Source organism: Macaca nemestrina, chromosome 1, assembly GCF_043159975.1.
Source record: "Macaca nemestrina isolate mMacNem1 chromosome 1, mMacNem.hap1, whole genome shotgun sequence".
NCBI lineage: Eukaryota > Metazoa > Chordata > Mammalia > Primates > Cercopithecidae > Macaca > Macaca nemestrina.
Window position 1 is genome coordinate 3,927,501 of NC_092125.1, and position 21,028 is coordinate 3,948,528.

The 21,028-nt window shown below is 45.7% G+C and overlaps 1 protein-coding gene and 1 long non-coding RNA gene across 2 annotated transcripts in view; one reads left to right on the forward strand and one right to left on the reverse strand.

Annotated features, from left to right (window-relative positions):
- LOC105474699 (kinesin family member 26B) overlaps window positions 1-21,028 on the reverse strand; it is a 568,793-nt gene that overhangs the window by 464,706 nt on the left and 83,059 nt on the right. The gene's annotated exons all lie outside the window — the stretch shown is intronic.
- On the forward strand, window positions 10,395-19,994 carry LOC139357216 (uncharacterized). The gene is made up of 4 exons (XR_011610053.1): window positions 10,395-10,662; window positions 12,752-14,026; window positions 14,700-14,771; window positions 16,752-19,994. It is a non-coding gene; the product is annotated as an uncharacterized lncRNA (long non-coding RNA).

Genomic DNA, 21,028 nt, shown 5'->3' on the forward strand with positions numbered 1-21,028 from the left:
GGCCTAAGCAATCCTGCTGCCTCACCCTCCCAAGGAGCTGGGACTACAGGTGCATGCCACCGTATCTGGCTAATTTTTTTTTTTTTTTTGTATTTTTTCCAGAGACAGCATTTTGCCATGTGGCCCAGGCTGGTCTTGAACTCCTGAGCTCAAGCAACCCGCCCACCTTGACCTCCCAAAGTGCTGGGATTGCAGGCATGAGCCAGCCTGCATGGCCGAGCTCACCGTGTCCATTTATTATCAACATTCAAGAGGCTTCTGAACATCATAGGAGGTTGATTTGCAGGTTCTCAGCAGGTAAAGTTTGCTTTTAGTGACCAGGCACATCCAAACCCAGTATTCTCTCCCCTGTTCTTTAGTATCAGCATGCTCATTTCCTTGGGCCTTATTCTCTGGAATCATGACAACTGACCTGACAAGGGTATTTATGTTCATTGAACTGGCCCTCACAGCCCTGCCTGGTAACACGTGTGCATTTCAGTGATGCAGCCTCAGTCCTCACTGTCCAATGGGAAGGAATATGGTGGCCGCCCAGGGGGGCAGGGAGATAAGACATTGGATGCCATGATTACTCCTTCTCTGTGCCTCAGTCCGTACCACCTAGGCAGGCACTGTCGGGGCTAAGCTCCAAGAAATGCACAATAATGAAGAGAGAATAATGTACAAAAATGAACAGAAGAATTGAGAGGGAAAAGACCTTAAGAAATCACCCATTCCAAGGCAGCTTCTTTCAGTGATAAGCAGAATGCAGCCAGGACCACCGTGTAACTCCCCACACCCACCCAGCTAGGGGCACAGCGTGAGGTCGAACATCTCCCAACCCACAGAGCAGGCTCAGCGCCTGAGGGGCTGTTGCAGAAACTGGACTGGCACACAGCTGTTGCATGAAGTGAGGGGCACCTGTGATTTTTACATGGCCTTACTTTTACCCTTCATGCCAGAGGCCGATCAACACACCACACACCACAAAGGGCTCACGCACGGGAAAACCGGAGCAGAGATGGGTTAAGCAAGCTGGCAGACACACGGTGAGTCAGCAGTCGTCACTTCTGCCTCTGCCTCGCAGCCACTTGCTCTCGCCCCCACCCATGAGTCCTGCTTGTTCTGATTTCACACCCCCCATGCGGTGCTCCTGTAGCTGCCTTGCTATTGTTATCCTTGGCAAACCCCAGTGTATTGTTACCCCAGGCCCGAGGTCAGATGCTGTGAGAAGGCACTTGGAATGAGACACCACAGCTCCATGCAGAGCAGGTGGAATTTGGAAAGGGGCCAGTTGCTAATCACAGTAAGACAAACTTTCATTTTAGTCTCTATTTTATGGATCCCATTTGTTTACCTGCTCATTTTTGCAGGTTAGCCAGGAATGAGCTTTGATCCTGCTCCAATACCAACACCACTGTTTGCCCACGGCATTCAGCAAAGGAAGCTTGGTGAGAGAGGCAGGTCAGAAAGGAGCTCCTGCTTTGGGTTCCCAGGGCACCCAGGGCCTCCTCCCGCATGCATTCTGGTACCTGAAGTTCACATCTCCCTGGGCCCCAGAGGTCCAGCGTGGTTGTTTGTCTCTTCTGTGGCAGACCTGCCTCTCAGTGGGATGGACAGCAGCTCCTAGAAGGGGCTCTGTCTTACACCTCTGGACGCTGGGCCTTCATGTACAGTGAACTCCATAAACACCGTAGGTGGTGACAAGGAGGAAGAAATCATAATGAAAGCAAGGCGATGACAAACTCAGTACTGTCTAGAACAGTAGCCACGTCAAGCTCCCTAGGACCCCCAGGCCTGGGCTGCTCTCAACTCACCACCGGAGAATGTGTCAAGATCGAGAAGCCGCTGAGCAACGTTTTTTTGTTTTTTTTTTAAAAAGACAGAGTCTCACTCTGTCACCAGGCTGGAGTGCATGGCGCAATCTCCGCTCACTACAACCTCCGCCTTCCCGGTTCAAGCAACTCTCCAGCCTCAGCCTCCCAAGTAGCTAGGATTACAGGCACCCACCAACACGCCCAGCTAATTTTTGTATTTTTAGTAAAGATGGGGGTTTCACCATGTTGGCCAAGCTGGTCTTGATCTCCTGGCCTCAAGTGATTCGTCCACGTTGGCCTCCCGAAGTGCTGGGATGACGGGCAGGAGCCACTGCACCCGGCCTGACCAACATTCTCGATCACAAGTATCTACCCCCATCCTCTGTCACCTAAGCAAGGGCCACTGTGATGTTTCTTGGACACCAGAGGGCTTCGGTGGGAAGCCTATTTCTCACGTCCAGCCTTCCTCTAAGCTGATGTGGAGCAACACTTTCCACACAATGGGTCCTGAAGAGTAATCGATTAAGGACAAGAATTCAGGGAACATGGAGAAAAGTGCTCCAGTCTCTTCCCACGAATTGAGAGGTGAGCTGAGATGACATTTCAGATGCCCACCCACGTATTCCCTGGAGGCAGGGGATATAATCTGTCAATCCCACGTAAACAAAAGGAGTCAAACTCTGTAAAATGTTTGAAGAGACTTATTCTGAGCCAAATATGAGTGACCGTGGCCTGTGACACAGCCCCAGGAGGTCCTGAGAACGCGTGCCCAAGGTGGTCGGGCTATAGCTTGGTTTTATACATTTTAGGGAAACACAAGAGGTCAGTCAATACCTGTAAAATGTACATTGCTTTGGTCCTGAAAGGCAGGACAACTCAGAGGATTGCTGAGGGGTTCCTGGTCACAGGTGGATTCAAAGACTTTCTGATTGGCAATTGGTTGAGTTTACCTAAAGACCTGGAATCAACAGAAGGGAGTGTCTGGGTTAAGATAAAGGGTTATGGAAACCAAGGTTCTTACTATGCAGATGAAGCCTCCAGGTAGCAGGATTTGGAGAGAAAAGATAGCAAATGTTTCTTATCAGACTTCAAGAAGCGCCAGACTCTTAGTTAATTCTCTCCTGGATCAGGAAAAAGACCTGGAAAGGGAAGGAGATTCTCTACGGAATGCAGATTTTCCCCACAAGAGACAGCTTTGCAGGGCCATTTCAAAATATGTCAAAGAAATATATTTTAAGGCAAAATACTTTTATTTCTTTCGGGGCCTGCTATCTGTCAAGTTGGTCTCTCATTGCTACATAGGGTCTGCTTTGTCAGTCTGAAGTCTCTATTTGAATGTCAGTGCTGGTCAGCTGTGCCTGAATTCCAACGAGAGGAGGCTGTAATGGAGGCATGTCCCACCACCCATTCCCATCATGGCCTGGATTAGCATTTCAGGTTGACTTTAGAATGCCCTTCGCTGAGAGGAGGGGTCCATTCAGTTGGTTGGGGAGCTCAGAATGTTATTGTTGGTTTATACCCACCAGGGTCTTACAAAAAGTCAACCAACTCTCCTAAAAGTGGGAAAGGCTGAAAAGCACTGGCCAGGGGCAAGGACACAGAACCTCATCATTGCATCCCTCAAGGGCTAACCTTGACCTCAGCTTCCTCATCTGGACAATGGGGCTGTTGGACTCAGGGAAGGCAAAGGTCCCTTCTAAAATCTAACATTCAACATCTGCCTGCAGGTGTCCTGAAACAATGTGCACATCAGCTTCTTGTTTACAGCCAGTACATGTCATGGACCCAGGTTACATAAAGTCAAATCAGGATTTGATGTCAAATCCCAAAATGTTAGCAATATTCCTGGTCTGCAGCAGCGGTGACCTGGGAGCCCAAATTTTGTCCTAAATTCACTAGCCATTTGAAGAGAAGGATCTTAGATTTTACAGATGACAAATCTAAGACCTTAAGACGTCAAATAGCTTGTTCGAAGTCACACAACTGAGAAGGACATACCCAAGTCCTGGTCCTTTCCAGCACAAGGCAGGTAGGAAGGAGAGAGGGTAAGCAGGGGAACACCAAAGGCAGAAACCAATAAAAGGGAAGGAAAACTTCCTTACAGTGACTTTAAGTGGCTCATTTAATCTCTTCATGCTTCCTCATTTCTACTTCTCAAGAAAGTATTTCAACCATTTACTAACTTTAAGTACCATGAAGGAATGGGTTATGTGAAACCAAAGAAGAACCATGTCTAACAATTTAGAAATTGCTACTCTGTGGGCAAAAAAATAAGAAGAATACATTAGTGGTACCATCTTGTTAAAGGGAAAAAAAGAATTTCCATGTCCCAGATTTTCTTAAATGGTTTTTATGTGAGATTTTGCATCTATAATATGCTGCTGCCTTCAAGAGTTTGTTTTAACTCTCAGCACAGGAATATCTCAAAAGAAGACAAACTGCTTTTTGTAAGACAGCCCTGGCAGCACTGCCTTCTGGGTCTCCCTTTACAGCACGAAGCTACTGGGTGAGCTCACGTGTGGGCAGTGGGTTGTAAAGGGCTGTGTAATTGTACCAAGCAAAAAACATACACATGGCATGATGTACAAAGTGCTTTTGAGAATGAGCATGTGAAAATAAGGGAGGGCTCTCTAAAAGGAAAACTCACAACCTGACCATGTTTCTGATTTCAGTCTAAATGGGTTCCACACAGCTCCAATCAGGAATCTCAACAGGAATGCTCAGAGACTTCTCCTCCAAAGGACACCGGCTGCAGTGAAGCTGGACACGTAACTGATTTTGGCCAGTGGAGAGATGGATAGAGGGTGTCTTGGCCCATGTTGTGCTGCTATAACATAATACCTTGGACTGGGTAATTTATAAAAAGCAAAAACTTATTTCTTTGCAGTTCTGGAGGCTGGGAAGTCCAAGATCAAGGAGCCAGCATCTGGTGAGGGTCTTCTTGCTGCGTCATAACATGATGGAGGGCATCACATGAGCCAGAGAGAGCACAGGAAGACGAACCTCATCTTTTTATCAGAAACGCAAGATAATTCCCACGATAATGACATTAATCCATTCACAAGGGTGAGTCCTCACACCCTCACCATCTCTTGAAGGTCCCACCTCTTAACACTGTGATTGAGGATGGCGTTTCCAACATGGGAACTTTCAGGGACATATTCAAACCATAGCAGAGGAAATGTTGATTTTTAAAGTAAAAATAGGGTTTGTTTTTGTGAAGAAAATGGACTTGCTATGTCATAAGCCATGCTCCTAAAAGGTATACAGTTCCAAACCTGAAACAGGCATGGCAAAAGGCCACAAAAGGGCAGCTGCCTCCACAGCTCCCAGTGTACGGCACTCCTGAATGCCCTGGCAGCAAAGGGTGAGGGCCCCACGTGGGGCATCAGAACAGCTCCACAAAAAATTACATGTTACGTCACAGCACGTAGCTGAGATCAATAAAACGGGAAAACAGATTTCCTCCCCAGTCACCCTTCCCCCAGAACTAAGAATGTTCCATTCTTATACGCACTTTTGGAAATCGCTACAAATGTCTTTCAACAGAAACTGCTCAGACCCAAAAACCTGAGCTCATCATTTCAGCCAGGATGCCTTTCCAGAATAAGTCATCATTCAAAAAGAATGTGTTATTTTTCCTGTAGCAAAAACGAAAGCCCTCCTCCCCAACCTCCTTTGTTAATTTTCATAGAATTGCCTTTACCCTCACCCTGTAAAACATGAGGAAATTCCAATCTTTCGCTCTGGAAAGTTACAACACCTGAGTAGTTCTGGGCACAATGTCCAGCAGAAATTACTGTATGTCTACCATGTGCCTAGCACTGCTAGTTATGCCACCCTATCCAAGGGACATGCAACCTGATGAAATTCTAGAAACAAAGTTAATCAGAAAGAAAAACGACTGCTAAAGTCAATGCTTTACAGGTCATCTTCTCAGTAAATATTGAATGATGTAGAAAATGCCCACAATGTTAAAGAAAAAAAGCAGGACTTTGGCTGGGTGCAGTGGCTCACACCTGTAATCTCAGCACTTTGGGAGGCCGAGGTGGGCAGATCACGAGATCAAGAGATGGAGACCATCCTGGTTAACACGGTGAAACCCCATCTCTACTAAAAATACAAAAATTAGCCACGCATGGTGGCGGGCACCTGTAGTCCCAGCTACTGGGGAGGCTGAGGAAGGACAATGGCGTGAACCCAGGAGGTGGATGGAGCTGGTAGTGAGCGGAGATTGCGCCACTGCACTCCGGCCTGGGCGGCAGAGTGAGGTTCTTGTCAAAAAAAAAAAAAAAAAAAAAAAAAGCAGGACTTCAAAGTCTATAGACAGGAAAATTAGAAACAAAACAAAACAACAACAAAAAAATTTTTAATCTGTATATAATTTAAGAATAAATAGAAAAACTGAAAAGTCCTGTAACCATTTTTAAAAATTAAGTTAGTAGTTCAAAATTGACACATGAATAACCCCCATGTCCAAATGGTTTTAGAGACAAATCCTACCAAATTGTATTAATCCAATCTTATGTAAACTCTTCAGAGAGTAGAAAAAGAGGAAACATACCCCAACTTATTTCCTGAAGCTAGTATCATCCTGAAACCAAACTAAATGAAGGGAGTGCAAGTCAAATCCAGCAATATCTTTTTAAATAATAATAATGATCAAAGCATCTTTGATGCAGATAATGTAAGAATCATTTAACATTAAAAAAAATCTCTTAATGTAACTCCTAAATTAACATATTAAGAGGCAGGGTGCAGTGGTTCACACCTGTAATCCCAGCACTTTGGGAGGCCAAGGCGGGCAGATCACCTGAGGTCAGGAGTTTGAGACCAGCCTGACCAATATGGTGAAACCCCATCTCTACTAAAAATGCAAAAATTAGCCAGGCGGGCACCTGGAGTCCCAGCTACTCGGGAGGTTGAGGCAGGAGAATGGCACGAACCTGGAGCTGGAGCTTTCAGTGAGCCAAGATCGTGCAGGCACTCCAGCCTGGGCGACAGAGCAAGACTCTGTCTCAAAAAAAAAAAAAAAAAAAAAAATTAAGAAAAAAATTATCACCTCAATGGATGTAGAGAAAACATTTCATAAAATTCAATTCTGATCTATGAAATTTAAAAAATATTAGCAATCTGGGACAAAAATGTCCTGACCTTGATAAAGGGTGTGTACCCACATCACACAGTGAACATCATACTTAATGGCTAAACGATAGAAGCAGTCCCTTACCAAACTTAGAAGTGACAAGGATTCTCACCATCATTACTTCTATCCAACACAGTACTAGAGACCCTAGCTAGAAGAGTATGACAAGAAAATCAATAAGAGAAACTAGGATTGAAAAGAAAGAGACAAAATATTATCTGCAATTATGACAAAAGAGTCATAACTGAAGATATGATAATCTACATGGAATATTCAAGAAGATCTACAAAGCATTAGACTTAATAAAACAGTTCAGTTTGTTATATATCTCATTAATAGTAAAAACCCATATAGGTCAACAGCAATCAATCAATTAGAAAATGTAAGTTTTAAAAAGAATAATCCATTCATAGTAACAAATAATAGCCCTAAAGTACCTAAGAAGAATTCCAACAAAATATGTTAATGCCTTTATGGAGAATATAAACATTTACCAAAAGGCAACAAAGAAAACACAAATGAATGAAGAACTATATAATACGTTCATATACGGGAAGACCAATTTTTGTTTTTTGTTTTTTTTTTGAGAAGGTCTCACTCCTGTTGCCCAGGCTGCAGAGTACAGAGGTGCGATCTTGGCTCATTGCAGCCTCAAATTCCTGGGCTCAGGTGATTCCCCCACCTCAGCCTTCCTAGTAGCTGGGACTACAGATGTGCGCCACCACACCCAGCTAGAAGAGATGGGTTTTTACCACATTGCCCAGACTGGTCTCAAACTCTTGGGCTCAAGTGATCTGCCTGCCTTGGCCTCCCAAAGTGCTGGGATTACAGGCATCAGCCACCAGGCCAAGCCAAGACCAGATATTTTTAAAGATGTAAATTATCCTTACATTAATCTAAAAATCCCAAGCAATTCTGACAGAAAATATACATTAATCCTTATACATATTAATCATATATATGTATATATAAACCATATATACATATATATATTTGGCAGAACTTGACAAGCTAGTCATAAGAGCCGAGAATAAATAAGACAAGGCAGGGGACAATTTATGCTATTAAATATTAAAATTTATAAAGTGAGTTAAATGGTGTAGAATTCAGTCCAGAGATAGACAACACAAACAGGAGAACTTGGTATGCCAGAGGAAGCATCACAAATCAGTGAGGACATGACAGACCATTCAACAAACAGTGCAGAAACTACTGGCTACTTTTAGCCAAAAATGAAAAATGAGATTCATATATTTTACCAGTCACAAAAATAACCTCCAATTAGGTTACAGTCTTAAATACAAAAAGGAATGTGTTAAAATTATTAGAGAAAGATATAAGGAGCTACCTTTATGAATGGGATAGGCATTTTTTTGGTATGATATTAAAATTATAAAGCATTGAAGAAAAACAGATATTACTGTTGGATGCGCAAAAGACAATATAAACACAGATTAGGAGAAGATATTTGAAATTAACATAACTGTGCAGAGAAAAGTTAAAATTAGAAAGTTAGAAGACCTACCTGCAAGGTTGACTCTTGGCTGGCATCTGAGAACTTAAAATTTCAGAAGGGTTCCCACCATTCCCAGAACTGATAAGAGGGACTCACTGTGCCTAAACTATTTGTACAAATAGTGTGGTTTATGCTCGACACCTGCTTTCCTTCTGAGAATCTGGAATTTGGGTACAGGCAAGGCAGAGGCTGCCTACATGACCAGCCCCCAACAAAAACCTCGGTCCCTAAGTCTCTAATGAGCTTTCCTGGCAGACAACACTTCACACCTGTTGTCATAACATGATGCTGGGGAAACGAAGTGTGCCCTGTGTGACTGGAGAAGGCTCTTGGAAGCTTGCACAGGGTTTCCTCTGGACCCCACCCTCTGTGCCTTTTCCCCTGGCTAATTTTGCTTTGTATCTCTTTACTGTAATAAATCTTTGCTGTGAGTAGGACTATCGGCTGAGCCTCTTGAGCATCCTAGTGAGTTACTGAGCCTAGAAGTGGTCTTGGGAACCCCCAATATCGTAACAAAAGATTTACATTCAGATATCCTAAAATTCAATTACAATAATGGACATGAATAAGACAATACAATGAGGAAAAACATGGGCAAAGAAGATAGGCAATTCTTAAAAGAGCAAAATCGCATGGTCAATAAAACTAGCAAAAGATGTTCCATCGCAAAACAAGAACACATCATTTTATCCTCATCAGAGGACGGCAGGATTTTAGAATCTGAAAATATAGAATGGTAGCGAGATTTGTTGAGAAACCACTTTGGAGAACAAACAGGCACCATCTAGTTAAGCTGAAGACTGTGTGTGTGTCCTGTGAGCCAGCACATTACATGAGCAAGACAGGTATGAAGAGTTACTTGCACAAGTTTATTATAGCACTGCTTGTAATCGTGGAACATTGGAAGCCACTTCAGTGTCCATCAAAAGAAGAACAGCTAAGGGAATCATGGGATAGTCATTCATCAGAAAGTAATACCACAGTTCAAATAAACCAAATGGTCAGGCATGGTGGCTCACGCCTGTAATCCCAGCACTTTGGGAGGCCGAGGCGGGCGGATCATGAGGTCAGGAGACTGAGACCATCCTGGCTAACACGGTGAAACCCCGTCTCTACTAAAAATACCAAAAAATTAGCCGGGCGAGGTGGCGGGCACCTGTACTCCCAGCTACTCGGGAGGCTGAGTCAGGAGAATGGCGTGAACCCGGGAGGCGGAGCTTGCAGTGAGCCGAGATCGCGTCACCGCACTCCAGCCTGGGTGACAGAGCGAAACTCCGTCTCAAAAAAACAAAACAAAACAAAACAAAAAAATCACCTTACTCCACCTGTGTTATGGACAGATGCCACATTACCTCCTCTGACACTGCTTCACTTGCCCCCTGCCTTACGCCTTACTCAGCTAAAGCGAAATCACTTTCTTTGTTCTTATTTCAAACCTCTCTCTAAAAAGGTAACCTGCAGGAGTTTCTCCAGAGATATACAATCTCCACAAAGGCTTCTTCAGTACACAAGACAACAGAACGTATTCAGTGCATTCACATCCCACTGACTGGTCTCCACTCGGAGGTACAGACTGATTTACACTTGATTTTCTCGGTCCATCATTTACTGGCTATTTCCATAGGAGAAGATATGTCAGAGATATTGGAAAATATCTCAGATGGAAAAGAAGAAATAAACTCACAAATCAAGTTCAGTTTAAACTACTGTGGGGGATAATCATGCGTTCGCTTAAAGGGAGATTTTACGAGGAGGTTTAACCATAAAAGCGAGGAAGTGTTATCTGAACCTGCTGTGAAGAGCACATGAGCTCATTACGATTTAGTTCTTGGCAGCAACAACCTTCACCACGGCAGAGCATGCAAAAGCAAGAGAGTGTCTGTGACCATGATTAATAATTAGTGGATTTGGTGAGTATTGTTCCCAAGTTCAGGAAATAGCCAGAGTTCAGTCTCTGGCCAAACCTACGTATCTTCACACAGCAAAAGCTGTTCTAGGACAGTTATGGAAGCAGAAGGCCACTCTGGAGGAATCGGAGAAGTCTAGAAGGGAAGTGTGCCTTCTCACAGGCAGGCAGAGGCATGCCAGGCGCCCTCAGTGATGCCGTGCTGAACGATGGCTCTCAGACCTCTGACGGCAGCTCCCTGCAAAAAGTCCTTCCACAGCCAAGACAGCGTTCCAGCTAATACTGCTGAAGTTCCCAAGTAGGTCACAGTATCTTTCTCAATGTGCTCTGTTATTTCGGGGTATAAAAATACTACTGGCATTTGTATCACACCGAGGGAAAAAAAAAGCCATGCTTCTTAGCTGTAAGCCTCAGACTCACCCAGGCTGTTGAGCATAATGAAGCCATTTGGATGTGCATGGCCGTGATGGCACTGCTGGTGGTGTGACTAATAGAAGTAGTTTTCCCTCATCTTCCCTTATCACCCAGTGAGACTGAGGACTGGAACTAGGGCTAACATGGGCTCTGGTGAGCTGAGGGCATCTGCTGCAACAGCTCCCTGCAGAGAAGTTCAGAAAGGTACACAGAGTAAAAGAAAAAACGGCCAGGATCGCTGCAGAATGTCACAATAAAATAGTGGTTGAGGCCAAGAGGCTCCCGTCTCTGTTCTCTCTTTTCCAAACAGATGTCTTAACTGTTCTGGGGCAAGGCCTGCCTTCTAGTTTAAGAGATGGCTGATATTTCTTCAACATGTCTTAATGATTTTCCTATGAAATTCAAAGTCTAGGTTCCAACCTTTAGGACCCTGCAAGTCCACTCTGCATCCCTCGGGCCTGCTTCCTCTTACTCCCATAAACAAGTTTGCTCCAGTGACAGCCCAGAGCTGCCAAGCTACCGTGCCCTGCTTCTCAGGCAGAATGTCGGCCTCTTCTCTTTGTTAGCATGTCCTACCTCAAACATTCACCAACTTTCTATTCCTCCAAGCAACTCAAATTTTAATTTTTTTTTTTGGTTTGTTTTGTTTTGTTTTGAGACGCAGTTTCGCTCTGCTGCCCAGGCTGGAGTACACTGGCGGGATCTTGGCTCATTGTCACCTCCCCTGCCCAGGTTCAAGCAATTCTCCTGCCTCAGCCTCCCAAGTAGCTGGGATTATAGGTGCGCACCACCACGCCTGGCTATTTTTTTTTTTTTTTTAGTAGAGACGAGGTTTCACCATGTTGGTCAGGCTGGTTTCGAACTCCTGACCTCAAGTGATCCATCCGCCTCAGCCTCCCAAAGTGCTGGGATTATAGGCATGAGCCACCATGCCTGGCCAAAATTTTAAACATAAAAAAAAAAAAAAAAAAAAAAAAAAAGGCTGGGCACGGTGGCTCAAGCCTGTAATCCCAGTTTGGGAGGCTGAGGCAGGCGGATCACGAGGTCAGGAGATCGAGACCATCCTGGCTAACATGGTGAAACCCCCGTCTCTACTAAAAATACAAAAAATTAGCCGGGTGTGGTGGTGGGCACCTGTAGTCCCAGCTACTCGGGAGGCTGAGGCAGGAGAATGGCGTGAACCCGAGAGGTGGAGCTTGCAGTGAGCCAAGATAGCGCCACTGCACTCCAGTGTGGGAGACACAGGGAGACTCCGTCTCAAAAAAAAACAAAACAAAACAAAACAAAAAAAACTCCTAAGCAGCCACAGTGGCAGGCGCTGTTAAGAACACAGAAAAGTGAGTGATTTACACTCTTACCAGTTTGTCCAGATCTTTACTCTCTGGCCCCTCTGCACTTACAATCTACATCAGTGTCAGTGTGGTCACATGCTGCTTTTTAAAGTTTGGGGGTGTGTGTGTATGTGTGTGTACATAAATAACACACTTTACGTGTACGTGTGTGTGTTCTGCCCTTACAAGCAACCTTTTCAGGGCCCATCTATATATATTATAATGTCTCCAAAGAACTCAGCACACAGCTCTGCAGACTATGGAATTCCTTTGTCTTCTAACCATAGAAAAGAGCCCACATTTTTGTCTTAGGATGACTTGAAATTCACGATATTTAACAACTTTGTGGCATGGGCATCAATCAGAATGGATTCCTCAGTGACAATGGGAATGTGGATTCCTCAGTGACGATGGGAATGCTGGGTGTGTGGGTGTCCGTCTGTCTCCCTACTAGAATATAAACCAGCTGGAGTGCTGAACAGAGCCCTGGAGACCCACTGTGGGATCAGGTGTCAACCCTTTCACTGCTGATTTGTGGGGAGGTCGCAGAGATCCTAGAGGCAGGGTCTGGGTGGTGGGGAGACTGGGACTCAGCAGCAGTTCTTGACCAACATGTGTGGCAGTGTCTCAATATTTTAACAGGTGCTGAGTGGTGTGGCCCTCTGTATGTGTGCCAGCTAAATATTCACCTTGCTGTTGATGCTGTTGAAGATGAGGATGATGAAGACAACAGCATCGCTCATCCCCAGACAGATCGATGATTCTGAAGAGCAGAGCCTTGGCTCAGGCGGCATCTAAGTCACCCGGGTTAACACCTAAAAAGTGGAACTTTATGAAAGGGGTTATTTTCAAGAATGACATTTGAGGAGGCAAAAATTCCAAGGCTGTATTTTTAAGTCCTTTATTCGGCTGTAAATCTTAAGTCCACCCACAGTTGATCCAGAAAACCACACAAAGTTATTCTGCAAACCTTTCTTTTTTTTTTTTTCTTTTTTGAGGCAGAGTCTCACTCTGTCACCCAGGCTGGAGTATAATGCCATGATCTTGGCTCACGGCAACCTCTGCCTCCCAGGTTCAAGTGATTCTCCTGCCCCAGCCTCCTGAGTAGCTGGGATTACAGGCACCCGTAATCATGCCTGGCTAATTTTTTGTGTGTGTATTTTTGTAGAGATGGGGTTTCACCACGTTGGCCAGGCTGGTCCTGCACTGCTAACTTCAGGTGATCTGCCCACCTCGGCCTCCCGAAGTGCTGGGATTACAGGCATGAGCCACCACGCCCGGCCACTCTGCAAACCTTTCAAAGGTCTGCAGTCTGCACTGAGCCAGGTGTGTAAACAAAGCCCTACCCTCTGCTAAGAACCATCAACACGTGTTCCAGGAAACTGAAATCTGACCAGGCATCACCCCATTCAGAAAGGGCAACAGGAAGACCCGGCATTCTCAAACTCCCCACCTTGGGATTGAACCCAGGGGTGACAGCAGTCTGCACCACTGAGGGCTTTGATCATCAGTAGACCACCTGGTGGCTATCTCAGGGAGACAAACAGGCAGATGAGGCATCCGGGACAAAGGCCCGATCGCTCAGACAGACACCAGGCAAAGCCACAGACAGCTTGACATCTGCAGACCTTCGGACCTTCCATTCAGATCACGTCTGCTAAACAGTCAACTGCCTCCATCAAGTTCTTTTTTATTCTGAGTCTTTCATCAGCCCACCACTGAGGCTCACAGGCCCCCTGCATGGAGCTCTACAGCTTTCAGAAGGAAAAGAAACCACGAACCTCAGGACTGCGGTGACTGGAAATTCTTGAGCGTTTAAAACATTTCATCCTCTTTTCACCCGAATTCACCCTTCTGACTTGTGATCTGGATAGTGACTGCCATCACGAGCAGTCATGATGACCCTCTCCGAACAAGGTGGAAGGGACTTAGAAGAACACAAAGAATCACTCACAGGAGTAACAGGAGTACTAAGAAGCATCCAAGTCCAAAGCTATTCTGTGTGTGTGTGTGTGTGTGTGTGTGTGTGTGTGTGTGTGTGTGTTCCTTCTCACAAACATTTTCAGATAGTTTGAAGTCGGGTTACAAAGAACACCTAAGATGACAATATGAAGAGAGAGAACAGAGAAGGCCAGTGTCATATGGGAAGTCAGGCGAGAGGAGGGGCAGGGGGGAGGGGAGGGGAGAAGGGAGGGGAGAAGGGGGAGGGGAGAGGGGAGGGGAGGGGGAGGCGACGGGAGGGGGAGGCGAGGGGAGGGGATAGGGGATGGGAGGGGAAGGGAGGGTGTCTTGCCATTTCATGAGTCTTTCTCTGTGTTCTGTGACGTAAATGTCCCCCTCATTTTCTGGGCCTGGCTCCCTCTCGAACTCAACTAAGTACAATAAAATTGGTCTACAGCAAAAGTCTTTCCCAACTGCAGCTGAAGCTAGAGTGCCATTCCATAGTCACAGAACTTTAAAAGCAAAATATTCATCCTTTCATAGATTTTACCGACCCTATGGTAGTAGAACCGCATATCATGACAATACGCAAGACGTCATTCCGTATTTCTCAAGAAGAGACTCTAACATATCTTGGATTGTCTTTCAGAGTAATGGAACAAACGGGCTTTCAGAAGAACATACAGACTAATATTTAGAAGAAAACATAAAAGGAGGCCAGGTACAGTGGCTCACTCCTATAATCCCAGCACTTTGGGAGGCTAAGGTGGGAAGATTGCTTGAGGCCAGGAGTTCGAGATCGGCCTGGGTGACGTAGCAAGACCCAATCTCAATCAATCAATCAATCAATCAATCAATAAAAATTAACCAGGCATGATGGCACATGCCTGTAGTCCTAGCTACTTAAGAGGCTGAGGCAGGATGATTGCTTGAGCCCAGGGGCTGGAGACTGCAGTGAGCCATGATCACACCACTGTATTCCAGCCTGGGCATCAGTGCACTGCAATCTCCACCTCCCAGATTCAAGCAATTCTCCTGCCTCAGCCTCCCAAGTAGCTGGGACTACAGGTGCGTGCCACCATGCCCAGCTAATTTTTTTTGTATTTTTAGTACAGATGGAGTTTGTATTTCTTAGATAAATCACTCAAAAAGCATAAGCAATACAGAAGAATGGGGGTAAATTTGGCTTTATTGAAGTTAAAACTTCTTTTTAAAAAGACTCTTTAAACACCGTGAAAATTCCAACCACAGACTGGGAGGAGAAACATGTCACACACATAACCAACAAAAGATCCTTTTATGTATATATATATAAAGAACCCATACTCTACATCAGTAAGGACAACACATGCGTCGAACAGAAAAATGGGCAAAGGATGTGAACGTTCAGGTCATGGAAGGGGAAACGCAACGGGCACTGGCAAAGATATCGATCTCACCAGGAACCAGGGAGATGCTGGTTCAAACAATGAGCCAGCACTTCTCACCCATGTGACTGGCAAATATTTAAAGTTTGATAAAGACAAGTGTTGGCAAGGGAGAAACAGGATGGGCATGTCCTACTGGAACAGCCACTTTGGAGAGCAATTTGATAACAAGTTGTAAAGTTGAAGACATGTACAACTTATGACTTGACGGTTTACCTCCTTCCTGCTCTGAATATACCACAGAGAACTTCCATGTAGGTGCAAAAGAATACATATGCAAGAATGCACATAGCAGCACTGTAGGTAACCGAGGGAAAAAACCGAAATGTCCATCCACAGGAGAAGTAAACAAACCACCTACGGCCAGGAGCTGTGACTCACACCTGTAATCCCAGCACTTTGGGAGGCTGAGGCGGGCAGATCACAAGGTCAGGAGTTTGAGACCAGCCTGACCAACATGGTGAAACTCCGTCTCTACTAAAAATACAAAAATTAGCCGGGCATGGTGGGTACACGCCTGTAATCCCAGCTACTCAGGAGGCTGAGGCAGGAGAATTGCTTGAACCCGGAAGACAGAGGTTGCAGTGAGCCGAGATCATGCCACTGCACTCCAGCCTGGGCGACAGAGCGAAACTCCATCTCAAAAAAAAAAACAAAACATATGTATACAATGGAGCACTATGCAGCTGCTAATACTATGTATGTGTCAACTTGAATAAATTTCAAAAACATCATATTGAGTGAAAAGGCAAATTGCAGATGTCATGCACAATATATCATTCACATACAACTTTTTAATAGTCCAACACAATGTATGTGTTTCGATTTCTTAGGTAGAATATCTAGCTCAAATGAGGACACCATACATGGGCTAGTTAACCCAAGTATAGACATTACCCTTTCTAAGGAAAGAGACCAGGAGGGGGAAGGGTACCCTGAGCACCTCAGCTAAATCTTTATTGTTTCCATCTCTTAAAATAAAATGGGATTTGAAGTACATATGGCATAGCAGTAAGATCTGGTAATGATAATGCTGGACATTCAATATCTTCCCTATTCTTTTGGGCGAGGCATTGAGACAGGGTCTCACTATGTAGCCCAGGCTGGTCTCAAACTCCTGGCCTCAAGAGATCCTCCAGCCTTTGCCTCCCAAAGCACTGGGATTATGTTATTCTCTATTCTTATCTATGTGTCTGAAATATTTTAAAATAATGTGAGCTTTGAGATGCTATTTTAAAACTAACAGTCAGGCATTTTTCTCTTTTGTTTCCCAGGCAAAGACAGACATTCTAGGCAGAGGAAATGGTATGATGAAAAGCACAGAGGCTCTAGGAGATGTGAGAATTTCAAGGAATGACAATGCCTGCATCTTGAATGGCTGGAGATGAGGCCGGGTGAGTCAGGAATGAGCCTTGAAGGCGACCTGAGAAATGGGGACGGAGCTCATAGCACGGGCAAAGGGGAGCCACCAGAGCCGAGTCCCCAAAGCAAGCACCTTCCAGAGGCTGCGCCCAGTGCTACCGCTGCCGCTGTGAAGCACTGCCCACAGGAGGGAGCGGGCAGCCACTTGGGGCTACCATGGGCCCTGGGCGGGGCTGTGTCTGCCGCCATAGCAGCCGTACCCGTGGACCTCCAGCCGTCCACAGGATGACACAGGTGGACACAGGGTGAGTAACTGTCTCCTGAGGTCATTGGGCTGCAAGGAAAGGGCAGGTTTGGGCCAGCTTCTACGAAGGCCCTCGACTGCGACCTATAAGGGACCTGGGAGCCCTTCTACCACTTTGGGGGTCCTGGGATTTTACTGCTCCTGCTTCCTCACATGCTCTGAGCATAGCAGTGCCAGCTGGTGCCCAGCTCCAAGTTCCACCTCTTCTCCTACTTAGAACCAGACCACAGATAGCAGACCAACAGCCAGCAGGCTCTGGAGAAGCCGATCTAGCCGCCTCCCTCTGGCCAAACAAGGATCTAAAACCCACCGGCCGCTTTTCCTCTGTCGGGGCACCCTCTGGCTTCGTGGTCTTCCCCGGGCTCTGGTCATCCTGGTCATTCCACCTCCAGGCTCCCTGCTGATCTCTGGGAATGACACCCCTAAACCCTTCACAGCGGCACTCAGGAAATACCGACATTCACTGGTCACGGGAAGAAACTCCTCATTGCCCATGATTTTCCTGACAGGTGTATTCCGAGCCAACGAACAGCTGCTTAATAAGGCTGGGCTATACTCTGTTTCCCAATCCCCAGGCCCTGTGAGACCCAAGGGTGGAAAAGGTGGAGATCCATGAGCCCTGGGCAGGGACTGTGGGGGCAGGAACGTTGGGCGGGGCCAGATCCTCTGTCTTTGAGCTCAGGGCACAGAGGAAGCAACTTTCTTTCCACCTGGTTCTCCAAGTCACTTCAGGCTCTCTCCCAGGCCAGTTCTCACCTTCCTCCGGCCTCCCGAACCACTTGGTTCTCCAAGTCACTTCAGGCTCTCTCCCAGGCCAGTTCTCACCTTCCTCCGGCCTCCCGAACCACTTGGTTCTCCAAGTCACTTCAGGCTCTCTCCCAGGCCAGTTCTCACCTTCCTCCAGCCTCCCGAACCACCTGGCCCACAGCCTCCAGCCTCCCTCTGGCAGGTCCCTGTGGCCTCCCAGCTTCCTCCCACAGCAGCATCTCCTGCCTCTCCCAGCTTCTCTAAACGTATTGTTGCTTTTCGGATATGGCTATATCTCGCTAAAACTTCCCTTGTTGCTCTCTGCTGTCTCCCCTCCAGCCCTAACAGAGCTTTTGGTAGAAATGTTAATATATCACGAGCCCCCTCCTACCTTTTAGAAATTTTCCCTAGAAGAAAAAAGATGAAATACAATGTCACAAGAGTCTGAGGGCAGTAGTATTTCTACACATCCTATACACACCCGTATGTCTGTACATGTATGTGTATATGCAGCTTCCTCTAAACAAACCAAAAATGCAGGACTTTAAAATTCTAGGACTTACGAAATGGAAAACGAATTCTACAAACCCAAAGTTACGATTTTCAGACATTTCCACACCGAGGTATGTACACTAAGGTGTAACTGATCAACCCAACTCTACAAATTACAGCAACTGTGCCCTGCCTTTTCCCTCCCCTAAGAAGAGAAAACTGAAGCGAGTGTGGCCATGGAAGCTGCGAAAGTGGACTCAGGGAGTCGTTAGGGACCAGAATAACCCCTAGGGATGCAGGAGGACCATGTGGTTTTCACCGGAAATGATTCTCTTTTTTTTTGAGACAAGAGTCTCTGTTGCCCAGGCTGGAATGCAGTGGCACAACCTTGACTCACTGCAGCCTCCACCTCCCAGGTTCAAGCAATTCTCATGCCTCAGTCTCCTTAGTAACTGGGACTACAGGTGGGCGCCACGACACTCGGCTAATTTTTATATTTTTAATAGAGTTTCTCCATGTTTCCCAGGCTGGTCTCGATCTCCTGACCTCAAGTGATCTGCCCGCCTCGGCCTCCCAAAGTGCTGGGATTACAGGCGTGAGTCACCACACCTGGCCGCAAAGTGACTCTTTATATAGTAAAATAAAAATACATTGTCAGGAAAGACAACTTTTGGAAGGAAAAACACTGAAACATTCAGAAAATCATTTTACTGGTCGGGACACCATGGTTCGTGCCTGTAATCCCAACATTCTGGAAGGCCAGATCACCTGAGGTCAGGAGTTCAAGACCAGCCTGCCCAGCATGAAGAAAACCCATCTCTACTAACAATACAAAAAATTAGCCAGTTGTGGTGGCAGGCGCCTGTAATCCCATCTTCTATGGAGGGTGAAGCAGGAGAATTACTTGAACCTGGGAGGCGGAGGTTGCAGTGAGCTGAGATTGTGCCATTGCACTCCAGCCTGGGCAACACAGAGAGGCTCTGTCTCAAAAAACAACAACAACAACAACAAAACCCAAACAAAAGAAAATCATTTTACTAACCATAATCCTAGTCAATGAATCAAAAATGTGTTCTTCATCTATTAATGGCATTTCCTTTAAGTTGTTGATAAAAATTGATGCAAAGAAAGAATCCACTTTCTAGTAAATCATTAAAATGTAGCTCTTCTGGAAAGTGAATCAGAGGGTCATTTTTATTGGCTCATGACCTTTTTTATTGGCCTCATGTCGATATCTGCTTCTTCGCCTTGTGCATCATCATCATTTTCTGAGGGACTGCAGCCTGATATCTGCACGGATGACAGAAGAACATGGAGGCATTCTCTAGAGGAGAATTAACTCCTGCCCATGTCCATCTTCCACTGAATGTCTTGGGCCTCCCATTACACAGGCCATTCTGAGAGGGGAAGTAAAATGAATGGGCTGGGAGAAGGACAGCGATGTGAGGCAGAAAATACAACTCTTGCAGTAGATGGCGGAAAACAATATTAGACGTAAGAAACCACGTCTCCATATCAATGGCTCCTCAAAGTCAGGTCTACGGAGAGTTTGCTACCAAACTGAGAGTAAGCATTTAGAATTTTTTGCAGAAATATGTATAATTTTATATCAATTGGGTTTTTTGTTTTGTTTTTTGAGACAGTTTCGCTCTGTTGCCCAGGCTGGAGTGCAATGACGCCTTCTCAGTTCACTGCAACCTCCGCCTCCCGGGTTCAAGCAATTCTCCTGCCTCAGCCTCCCGAGTAGCTGGGATTACAGGCACCTACCACCACGTCCGGCTAATTTTTTGTATTTTTAGTAGAGACGGCGTTTCGCCATGTTGGGCAGGCTGGTCTCGAACTCCTGACCTCAAGTGATCCGCCCGCCTTGGCCTCCCAAAGTGCTGGGATTACAGGTGTGAGCCATCATGACCAGCCCAATTGTTCTTAGTAATAAAAAAAAATTCAGGACATTTTAATGTCTTTTGGGTTTGGAATTTTTTTCCATCTTTCTATTCATTTTTATTGTCTTTGATGGATATGTTGATCTGCAACACAATATATGGAAGGTTTAAAAACTGGTCCTTCATCACATACAGTTTGAGAAGCACTGCTCTACATGACTCTCCTATGTTAAAAAAGACCAGAGTTTTGTGATTCTCAAATGACTTTTTTTTTTTTTTTTAGATGGAGTTTCACTCTGTCACCCAGGTTGGAGTGCAGTGGTACGATCTCGGCTCAGTGCAATCTCTGCCTCTTGGGTTCAAGTGATTCTTGTGCCTCAGCCTCCTGAGTAGTTGGGATTACAGGTGCCCGCCACCATGCCCAGCTAATTTTTGTATTTTTTTAGTAGACAGGGTCTCACCATGTTGGTCAGTCTGGTCTTGAACTACTGACCTCAGATGATCTGCCTGCCTTGGCCTCCCAAAGTGCTGGGATTACAGGCATGAGCCCACATGACTGGCCAAATAACATTTTTTTCTTTTTCTGAGGCAGGGTCCTGCTCTGTTGCCTAGGCTGGAGTGCAGTGTGTAATCATGGCTCACTGTAGCCTCGACACCCTGGGCTCAAGTGATCCTCCCATCTCAGCCTCCCAAGTAGCTGGGACTATAGGCACGTGTCACCATGCCTGGTTAATTTTTACTTATTTACTTAGTAGAGATGAGG